The sequence below is a fragment of the Narcine bancroftii genome, unplaced genomic scaffold, assembly GCF_036971445.1.
Source record: "Narcine bancroftii isolate sNarBan1 unplaced genomic scaffold, sNarBan1.hap1 Scaffold_648, whole genome shotgun sequence".
Classification (NCBI taxonomy): Eukaryota; Metazoa; Chordata; class Chondrichthyes; order Torpediniformes; family Narcinidae; genus Narcine; species Narcine bancroftii.
The window spans coordinates 63,482-75,084 of NW_027212166.1; the positions used below are offsets into that span (position 1 = coordinate 63,482).

At 43.9% G+C, this 11,603-nt stretch overlaps 1 long non-coding RNA gene across 1 annotated transcript; it reads right to left on the reverse strand.

The window, feature by feature from the left end:
• Positions 1-287: 287 nt before the first annotated feature.
• Positions 288-11,011, reverse strand: LOC138751074 (uncharacterized). Its single transcript, XR_011349699.1, has 3 exons — positions 10,945-11,011; positions 3,216-3,296; positions 288-424 (listed from the first exon to the last, which is right to left on the reverse strand). It is a non-coding gene; the product is annotated as an uncharacterized lncRNA (long non-coding RNA).
• Positions 11,012-11,603: the final 592 nt, after the last annotated feature.

An 11,603-nucleotide genomic window follows, 5' to 3' on the forward strand; every position in this document is an offset into this window, starting at 1 on the left:
CATTGGAGCTCCATATTATCCATCTTGCTCTATTTTGTTAACCTTAATCAAGTCTCCTCTCATTCTCCAACACTCCCATGAAAAATAAAATTCATGTATCCTGTAGTTCGCGAGTCCGGACACCAGGTGGTGGTATTATACCTCTCTCTCTCTATCTCTCTCTCTCCCTAGCTTCATGCATGCAGTACTCGGTGTGAACAGGCGGTGGCAGCACTTTACAGCCCTTGCAATCTGCAGCTTGGACAGGAGATGGTTGGTTTGTACCTTGTGGGCTCTTGCACCAAGATTGAAGATTTGGAGATTTCCCATTGATTGGCAGAGAACATACACGACATCACATCCAACCCTGAGATTCCCTTTTTCCTATGGACACGACCGAATTCCCACGAATGGATTAGGTAATCAATGTTCCCGGGTACACGTCCTATAGAAAAGACAGAAAGTTGGGAAGAGGGGGTGGGGTAGCTCTGTTGGTAAGAAATGAAATTCAGGCGTTTGAAAGGAAAGACATTGAAACAGGTGGGTAGAGTCTGTTTGGATAGAATTAAGAAATTGTAAAGGCATGAGGACCATAATGGGGGTCATTTACAGGCCTCCGAAAAGTAGCTCAGATATCGGTGGCAGTATAAATCAGGAATTAAGAGTGGCATGTCAAAGTGGTAGCAATACGGTAGTTATGGGGGACTTCAACATGAAGGTGGACTGGGATAATCAGACGGGGGCAGGAACACAAGAGAGTGAGTTTATTGAATGTCTACGAGATACTTTCTTGGAGCAGCTAGTGGAGGAACATACCAGGGGGAAGTCGATTCTGGACTTGGTGCTGTGCAGCGACGCAGAGTTAATAAGTGACCTCGATGTAGGGGAGCCATAGGGAATAGTGAGCATGGTATGGTTACTTTTGAGCTGCAATTAGAAAGGGAAAAGGAAAGGAAGTCGGAAGCATCTGTACTGCAGTTAAATAAAGGGGATTATGCAGCTATGAGGGAGGAGCTAGCCAAAATAAAATGGAAAGATACACTAGCTGGGAGGACAACTGGGGAAAATGGCAGGTATTTTTGGACATTTTTTACAGGATTCAAGACAAATTTATTCCAAAGTGGAGGAAAGGCTCTAGGAGATGCAAATGGCAGCCGTGGCTAACTAATGAAATCAAGTGCACTATCAAATCTAAAGGGAGTAAGTATAAGATAGCGAGGCGGAGTGGGAAGTTAGAGGATTGGGAAACCTTCAAAGAGCAGTCATAAGAGAGTGGAAAATGAAGTACGAGAGGAAATTAGCAAATAATATAATGGAGGATAGCAAAAGCTTTTTTAAATATGTGAAGAGGAAGAAATTGGTTCTGTCTACAATTGGTCCATTAAGAATGGAAAAGGGTGGAATTATTACCGGAAACAAGGAGTTGGCTGAGGAATTTAACAAATACTTTGCATCACCAAGGAGGATATAAGTCAAGAGACTTGGGGATCTTTCCTGGGGAAGTAGGGGATCTAATGGATATCCGGATCTAGAAGGAGGAGGTTGTGAGTAAATTGTTGGGACTGAGGGCTGATAAATCCCCAGGGCCTGATGGGCTGCATCCCAGAAGTTGCTATGGAAATTGTGGAGGCACTGGTCGACATTTTCCAAAGTTCCATAGATTCGGGGGAGGTCCCTGAGGATTGGAGTGTGGCTGATGTGGTGCCGATTTTTAAGAAGGGAGGGAGGGAGAAAACGGGAAATTATAGACCGGTCAGCCTGATGTCAGTGGTGGGGAAGATATTGGAATCTATCATAAAAGGAGTAATAGCAGAACACTTAGGCAGAAATAATAGTATAAGGGCTAGTCAGCATGGATTCCTTAAGGGTAAGTCATGCTTGACTAACCTTCTGGAATTTTTCGAGGATGTGACAAAGAGGGTGGACTTGGGAGAGCCAGTGGATGTGGTGTATTTGGACTTCCAGAAGGCCTTTGATAAGGTACCGCACGGGAGACTAGTGGGTAAGATCAGGGAGCATGGTATTGGAGGTAAGGTGCTGACATGGTGCTGATAGGAAATTGGTTAAGAAATAGGAAACAAAGGGTTGGAGTAAGTGGGTCTTTTTCAGGATGGCAGGATGTGACGAGTGGATTGCCGCAGGAATCGGTATTGGGTCCTCAGTTGTTTGTAATTTATGTAAATGATTTGGATGAGGCGATTATTAATAACATGAGCAAATTTGCAGATGACACTAAACGGGGTGGCGGTGTGGGGTGTGAGGAGGATGTCAGGAAAATGCAGAGGGACTTGGACAGGTTGGGGGTGTGGGCTGCTGAATGGAAGATAACGTTAAATGTGAGCAAATGTGAGGTTATCCATTTTGGGGGCAATAATAGGAAAGCTGAGTATTATTTAAATGGAGACAAGCTAGGGAGTGGGGAGGAGCAAATGGATCTGGGTGTACTTGTTCACCGGTCACTGAAGGCTAACATGCACGTTCAGAAAGCTGTGAAATGGGCAAATGGCATGTTGGCTTTCATAAAGAGGGGATTGGAGTATAGGAACAGAGACACCCTTCTGCAGTTGTGCAGGGCCCTGGTGAGACCCCACCTGGAGTATTGTGTCCAGTTCTGGTCTCCAATTTTGAGGAAGGACATACCAGCTATAGAGGATGTGCAGAGCAGATTTACAAGGTTAGTTCCAGGGATGGCGGGGTTGACATATGCTGAAAGGCTAGAAAATTGGACTTGTATCCGATGGAGTTTAGAAGGATGAGGGGGGACATGATTGATGTATACAAAATTATCAGGGGCACAGACAGGGTGAAGTCGGATTACTTGTTCCCAGTGATGGGGGAGACGAGGACTAGAGGGCATAGTTTAAGAATACAGGGTAGGTCCTTTAGGACGGAGATGAGAAAACATTTTTTTACCCAAAGAAGTGTGAATCTGTGGAATGCTCTGCCACAGAGGGTGGTAGAGGCAGATTCGCTGATTATGTTCAAAAGAGAGTTAGATAAGACTCTAGTGGGCAAAGGAGTTAAGGGTTATGGGGATAAGGCTGGAAAGGGGTACTGATAGTAGTGATCAGCCATGATCTGTACAATGGCGGTGCTGGCTCGACAGGCCGAAGGGACTACTCCAGCTCTTATTGTCTATTGAACCATTCCTCCAAGATCCCTCTGTTCCTCAATGCCCTCCCCTTCACTGCATACGTCTTGGTTATTCTTCCCAACATAAAGCACCTCACACTTACCTACATTAAACTCCATCTGCCATCTTTCCAAACAGTCCAAATCCTTTTGTAGTCCATGAAAACCCTCCTCACTCTCCACAACTTGAAAATAAGCAAAATGTATTACGTTATGTTAAGCTTTCCTTTGAAAATTTTAATAAAATTTAATAGAATATTTCAGGCCAATGGGACGCCAGGCATCATTAATCTTTCCATGTACGGCGTGGTCGTGCGTGAAAGTGTGGCCATTTTGGCCAAAAAAGCGCAGTAAAACGAACCGCGATCACAGGAGTGGCCTCCACAGTCGACCCGCAGCAATATCTTTGAGGTAATTTCATGGAAACAAACGACAACTTAAGCAAATATCAAATCTCATTTATAAAAATGGCACTGGCCTTGTCCTTTGACTGTTGGTTCCGTGATTAGACAGGGATGACTTAAAAGTGTGGTGGGGAAAGAAAGTGTTTGAAAACAATGAAATAACAAATGAAGGGCAGGGGAGTGGATGTGGGGTGTGTGGATTTTAGTGAGGCCTTTGACAGGGTTGCCCAGGGTAGATTCATTCTGATAGTCATGAGGCAAAGGATCTGTGGAACCTTGGTTGTGTGGATTCAGAATTAGTTTGCCTGCAAAAAAAGGATCTCAACCTTTATCTTCTCACTCACCTACCACCTAAAGTAATTTCTGAACATTAAGGGATTGCTTCATGTGGTAGGTGAGTGGGAAGGGAAGGTTGAGAATGACGGTTCTAGATTGTTCATATGATTATTTTAAAATAGGGTTTGAACTTTCTTTCCACCCACTTACCACTAAAAGTGGTATGTGAGTGCAAGGAAAAAGGTTGAGAACCATTGGTTTAGTACGTTATATTTAAGGAGTGAATATATGGGCTAGAACAACATCAAGGCCTGAAGGGCCTGTACTGTGCGGTGTTCTCTGGATCTGCTGATCAATGGCCAGGGTTACCCATCCAGTATGGACACTGCAACTGAGTAAGGCAAGAGGAAACTTCTTCAGTATTTCCAGCCCATCTGTAACCATGACCTCAACATCAATATTGGTCTCAGCTCAGAAAAGAACGGGGAGGCCACAACTACAAATCAGAGGTTCAGAGATTGTGGTGGATTGAGAGACAGGATCGCCCTCGCTGGACGGTAAGTCAACTAAATGATGATATTTGGTGTCCAAAATAGGAACTTCTCTTATTTTTGATCATTGAGCCCATGGTAAAACCTTCATTTCACTTCAAGTCACACTTTCCAAGAATGTGTCGACAACATTGAGGACCAGCTGTAGGCCCTGGTGGGTTCACCTTCAAGTCCCAGCAACATCCTAACCAATCTCTGCACTTCTTCAATCACATGGATTCTGCAATTTGGTGACTTGGTCCTCCAAATATGAACCAGCTAAAGCAACCTGTAAAAATCCCGTTTAATCCAAATATTTTTAGTCTCTTCCAGGAAAAATATTCTAGGATCCATTGGGAGTGTTCAAAATTTTAATTTTGGACCAAAATGTATATATTTTGGACAAACCCAAGTAGAATATATAAACATAGAAAAATAGGTGCAGGATTCGGCCATTTGGCCCTTCAAACCTACCCTGCCATTCAATACGATCATGGCTGATCAGTACCCAGTTCCTGCCTTCTCTCCATACCTCCTGATCCCCTTAGCCACGAGGGCCAATTCTAACCTACTCTTGAACATTGACAAGGAACCAGCCTCAACTACTTTCTGTAGCAAAGAATTCCATAGATCCATCATCCTCCAAGAGAGGAAATCTTTCCTCATCTCGGTCCTGAAAACCTTCCCCCAATGCCTGAAGAGGGCGCATAAAATCAGTGAACTGGTGCGGACTCGAAAGGCCAACATGGCCTGTTTCCGCTCCGTAAATGGTTATATGGTTATAGTATGGTTATCCTTAAACTGTAACCCCTGGTTCTGTTTTTCCCAGCATTGCAAACAACCTACCCGCATCTAGTCTGTCTAAACCCTTTAGAATTTTGTTTCTATAAGATCCCCCTTCAATTTCCTAAATTCCAGAGAATACAAGCCTAGTCTATCCAACCTTTTTCATCTGCAAGTCCTTCCATCCCTGGTATCAGTCTAGTGAATCTTCTCTGCACCCACTTCAAGGCGAGGATGTCCTTCCTCGGATTAAAGACCCAAAACGGCACGCAGTATTGCAGGTGTGGTCTCACCAAGGCCATGTATGGCTGCAGCAGGATCTCTGTACTCAAATCCTCTTGCTATGAATGCCTTCCTCACCGCCTGTTGCAACTGCATGCCCACTTTCAACGACTGATGCACAGCAACACCCAAATCTCTATGCATTTCCTGAACAGATACCGTTGAGATAATAGTCCTCTTTCCTGTTCTTGCCTCCAAAGTGGATCACCTCACATTTATCCACATAAAAGAACCTACTTTATTACATCCAAGACAAATCTGATAATGTCAAATTAAATTTATTTAAATTGGGTGTCAAGTATAATCGATGTAAAAAAGATTATATATAACTCCATTAGTGATCACAGACAAAGGAACAGAACCAGGCCACTAGGCCCATCGAGTCTATTCCATAAATCTACACTAAGCTACTCTACACTAGTTCTCATTTTTGGCCTTTCCCCCATAATCGCTTGATGCCCCCACTAATGAGATATTTGTCATTCTTTTTAAAATACTCCCAGCGATCTGGCTTCAACTGCTGCATGCCGCAGTGAGTTCCACACATCCACGACCCTCTGGCTAAAGAAGTTCTTCCTGATCTCTTTTATATGGATAACCTCTCATTTTCAGACTATGAATAGTATTCTGCCTGTTTAATATTTCCACTGGTAGACGAGGCTTGTATTATATGTTATCTTTTCTAATGGAATACAAGACCTCCTTTCTGAATGCCACCATTGAATGCTCGTCATTTTCTAGCCCCAGCTAAAGCCAATCTCAAAGAGCAATTTGAGACTCATCTAATTTTAATTCTAAACTCAATTTCTTCATATAACCCGACAAAAATACCTTAGGATCAAGTGAAAGTTTAAATTTTAATAAGTTCCTTGATTTTATCCCAGAAAGGTTTCACGTAATCAAGTCGAGTGCAAGAAAGAGCCAACTTGCTCATGGCACCTAAAGCATCGATTTACGTGAAACTCCACGTGTTCCACCTACCTACTTCCCTTGCCCATAACCCTCCCACCCCCTCGCATCCATGTACTCATATTCTTTTCTTTGGCTTGGCTTCGCGGACGAAGATTTATGGAGGGGGTAAAAAGTCCACGTCAGCTGCAGGCTCGTTTGTGGCTGACAAGTCCGATGCGGGACAGGCAGACACGATTGCAGCGGTTGCAAGGGAAAATTGGTGGGTTGGGGTTGGGTGTTGGGTTTTTCCTCCTTTGCCTTTTGTCAGTGAGGTGGGCTCTGCGATCTTCTTCAAAGGAGGTTGCTGCCCGCCAAACTGTGAGGCGCCAAGATGCACGGTTTGAGGCGTTATCAGCCCACTGGCGGTGGTCAATGTGGCAGGCACCAAGAGATTTCTTTAGGCAGTCCTTGTACCTTTTCTTTGGTGCACCTCTGTCACGGTGGCCAGTGGAGAGCTCGCCATATAACACGATCTTGGGAAGGCGATGGTCCTCCATTCTGGAGACGTGACCCATCCAGCGCAGCTGGATCTTCAGCAGCGTGGACTCGATGCTGTCGACCTCTGCCATCTCGAGTACTTCGACGTTAGGGGTGTAAGCGCTCCAATGGATGTTGAGGATGGAGCGGAGACAACGCTGTTGGAAGCGTTCTAGGAGCCGTAGGTGGTGCCGGTAGAGGACCCATGATTTGGAGCCGAACAGGAGTGTGGGTATGACAACGGCTCTGTATACGCTTATCTTTGTGAGGTTTTTCAGTTGGTTGTTTTTCCAGACTCTTTTGCGTAGTCTTCCAAAGGCGCTATTTGCCTTGGCGAGTCTGTTGTCTATCTCATTGTCGATCCTTGCATCTGATGAAATGGTGCAGCCGAGATAGGTAAACTGGTTGACCGTTTTGAGCTCATATAACCTCATCTTAAATGACAGAATTGACCCTGGCGCAACTTCTTCCAGTAGATCATTCCACTCAGCCACCACTCTGAGTGAAGAAGCATCCTCTTGTATTACTTCTCAAGTTTTGCCCCTTAACTTATGACCCCTTGTTCCAATCTCTGCTCCCCTTAGGGGAAAGAGCCTATTCACAGCTACTCTATCTATTCCCTTGATAATTTTAAATACCTCTATCAAATCCCCGCTCAACCCTCTACGCTCCAATGAATGAAGTTCCAGTCTACTCAATCTTTCTACATATTCAAAATACTGCAATCCAGGCAACATTTTCGTCAAACTTCTTTGCACTCTCTCAACCTTATTGATATCCTTCCTATAATTTTGAGTCCAGAACGGCATACAATACTCCAAACTTGGCCTCACCAACACTCTGAACATCACCTTCCCAGATCCTATATTCCATGCTATGATTTATAAAGGCCAGCGTACCCAAAGCCTTCTATCTCCATGGGAATCCACCTTCAAATTTAAAACTAATTTGGCAGGGGGAAGGGAACAGGACTGATAGGGAAGCAGATAGGAGAGTGAATATAGCGGTGGTTCTGTTAGACGGTGAAACAATAAGGAAAAAGGGAACTAAAAGTGATAGGAGAGTAGGGGCAAGTGCATCGAGAACAAAGGTGGAGGGAGAAAGGAGATATGGTATCAAGGTATTGTGTATGAATGCACAGAGTGTAAGGAATAAAATGGATGAGCTTGAGGCGCAAATGGCAATGGGAGGTTATGACATTGTCGGAGTTACGGAGACATGGCTGCGGGAAAGGCAGGATTGGGAAATCTATGTTCCCGGGTACACGTCCTATAGAAAAGACAGAAAGTTAGGAAGAGGAGGTGGGGTAGCTCTGTTGGTAAGAAATGAAATTCAGGCGTTTGAAAGGAAAGACATTGAAACAGGTGGGTAGAGTCTGTTTGGATAGAATTAAGAAATTGTAAAGGCATGAGACCATAATGGGGGTCATTTACAGGCCTCCGAAAATTAACTTAGATCTCGGTAGAAGTATAAATCAGGAATTAACAGTGGCATGTCAAAGTGGTAGCAATACAGTAGTTATGGGGGACTTCAACATGAAGGTGGACTGGGATAATCAGACGGGGGCAGGAACACATGAGTGAGTTTATTGAATGTCTACGAGATACTTTCTTGGAGCAGCTAGTGGAGGAACATAGCATGGGGAAGTCGATTCTGGACTTGGTGCTGTGCAGCAAGGCAGAGTTAATAAGTGACTTCGATGTAGGAGAGCCATTAGGGAATAGTGAGCATGGTATGGTTACTTTTGAGCTGCAATTAGAAAGGGAAAAAGAAAGGAAGTCGGAAGCATCTGTACTGCAGTTAAATAAAGGGGATTATGCAGCTATGAGGGAGGAGCTAGCCAAAATAAAATGGAAAGATACACTAGCTGGGAGGACAACTCGGGAAAATGGCAGGTATTTTTGGACAATTTTTTTACCGGATTCAAGACAAATTTATTCCAAAGTGGAGGAAAGGCTCTAGGAGATGCAAATGGCAGCCGTGGCTAACTAATGAAATCAAGTGCAATATCAAATCCAAAGGGTGTAAGTATAAGATAGCGAAGCGGAGTGGGAAGTTAGAGGATTGGGAAACCTTCAAAGAGCATCAGAGGGTAACTAAGAAAGTCATAAGAGAGGGGAAAATGAAGTACGAGAGGAAATTAGCAAATAATATAATGCAGGATAGCAAAAGTTTTTTTAAATATGTGAAGAGGAAGAAATTGGATCGGTCTAAAATTGGCCCATTAAGAATGGAAAAGGGTGGAATTATTACCGGAAACAAGGAGTTAGCTGAGGAATTTAACAAATACTTTGCATCTGTCTTCACCAAGGAGGATATAGGTTATGGTCAGTTAGGGGGTAGTGGTCATGCGGTATCAAGAGACTTGGGGAACTTTCCTGGGGAAGTAGGGGATCTAATGGATATCCGGATCTAGAAGCAGGAGGTTGTGAGAAAATTGTTGGGACTGAGGGCTGATAAAACCCCAGGGCCTGATGGGCTGCATCACAGGGTACTTAAAGAAGTTGCTATGGAAATTGTGGAGGCACTGGTTGACATTTTCCAAAGTTCCATAGATTCGGGGGCGGTCCCTGAGGATTGGAGAGTGGCTGATGAGGTGCCGATTTTTAAGAAGGGAGGGAGGGAGAAAACGGGAAATTATAGACCGGTCAGCCTGATGTCAGTGGTGGGGAAGATATTGGAATCTATCATAAAAGGAGTAATAGCAGAACACTTAGGCAGAAATAATAGTATAAGGGCTAGTCAGCATGGATTCCTTAAGGGTAAGTCATGCTTGACTAACCTTCTGGAATTTTTCGAGGATGTGACAAAGAGGGTGGACTTGGGAGAGCCAGTGGATGTGGTGTATTTGGACTTCCAGAAGGCCTTTGATAAGGTACCGCACGGGAGACTAGTGGGTAAGATCAGGGAGCATGGTATTGGAGGTAAGGTGCTGACATGGATAGGAAATTGGTTAAGAAATAGGAAACAAAGGGTTGGAGTAAGCGGGTCTTTTTCAGGATGGCAGGATGTGACGAGTGGATTGCCGCAGGAATCGGTATTGGGTCCTCAGTTGTTTGTAATTTATGTAAATGATTTGGATGAGGGGATTATTAATAACATGAGCAAATTTGCAGATGACACTAAACGGGGTGGCGGTGTGGGGTGTGAGGAGGATGTCATGAAAATGCAGAGGGACTTGGACAGGTTGGGGGTGTGGGCTGCTGAATGGAAGATAACGTTAAATGTGAGCAAATGTGAGGTTATCCATTTTGGGGGCAATAATAGGAAAGCTGAGTATTATTTAAATGGAGACAAGCTAGGGAGTGGGGAGGAGCAAATGGATCTGGGTGTACTTGTTCACCGGTCACTGAAGGCTAACATGCACGTTCAGAAAGCTGTGAAATGGGCAAATGGCATGTTGGCTTTCATAAAGAGGGGATTGGAGTATAGGAACAGAGACGCCCTTCTGCAGTTGTACAGGGCCCTGGTGAGACCCCACCTTGAGTATTGCACCCAGTACTGGTCTCCAATTTTGAGGAAGGACATACTAGCTATAGAGGATGTGCAGCGCAGATTTACATGGTTAGTTCCAGCGATGGCGGGGTTGACATATGCTGAAAGGCTAGAAAAACTAGACTTGTATCCGATGGAGTTTAGAAGGATGAGGGGGGACATGATTGAGGTTTACAAAATTATCAGGGGGATGGACAGGGTGAAGTCGGATTACTTGTTCCCAGTGATGGGGGAGACGAGGACTAGAGGGCATAGTTTAAGAATACAGGGTAGGCCCTTTAGGACGGAGATGAGAAACATTGCTTTACTCAGAGAAGTGTGAATCTGTGGAATGCTCTGCCACAGAGGGTGGTAGAGGCAGATTCGCTGATTATGTTCAAAAGAGAGTTAGATAAGACTCTTGTGAGCAAAGGAGTTCAGGGTTATGGGGATAAGGCTGGAAAGGGGTACTGATAGTAGTGATCAGCCATGATCTGTGAAATGGCGGTCACTTAAGGCTCGACAGGCAGAAGGGCCTACTCCTGCTCCTATTGTCTATTGAACCATTCTTCCAAGATCCCTCTGTTCCTCAATGCCCTCCCCTTCACTGCATACGTCTTGGTTATTCTTACCAAAATAAAGCCCCTCACACTTACCTACATTAAACTCCATCTGCCATCTTTCCAAACAGTCCAAATCCTTTTGTACTCCATGAAAACCTTCCTCACTCTCCACAACTCTTGAAAATAAGCCAAATGTATTACGTTATGTTAAGCTTCTCTTTGAAAAATTTAATTTCACATGCATTAAATGCGTACGTAAATTTCTCATTCAAAGATAATGAAAAATTAATACATAGTATTTTTTTTAAATTCCCCCTGCCCAACAACCCAATAGAAAAGATAGATAACATCTGGAAAGTATTTATTAAAAAATTACTAAAAAACTATCAAATAAAATCTAACAAATTTTCTTGATTTTAGGAGTCAGAAGGTTCAGGTTGGGCGATTACAACTTAATTCCTACAGTTTATAAATAGGATTCCCAAATCTTTCCAAAAATTTCAAATTTGTTACGTAAATTACATGTAATTATTTCAAGTGTCAAGGGACTTGGGGGGGTTCTCGTTCAGGAAAACATAGTGAGTGGGTAACCACCAGGTTGGATCGGCAGGAAAAGAAAGCAAATTCTATGTTGGCCTTTGTTTCAAGGGTAGGGAGGTGTTGATGGGGCATGGGAGAGACCTCATTTGGACAACTGCGAAGTCTATCTTAAAAAGGATGTGCTGATGTTGGAGAGAGAGCAGAGATTTACC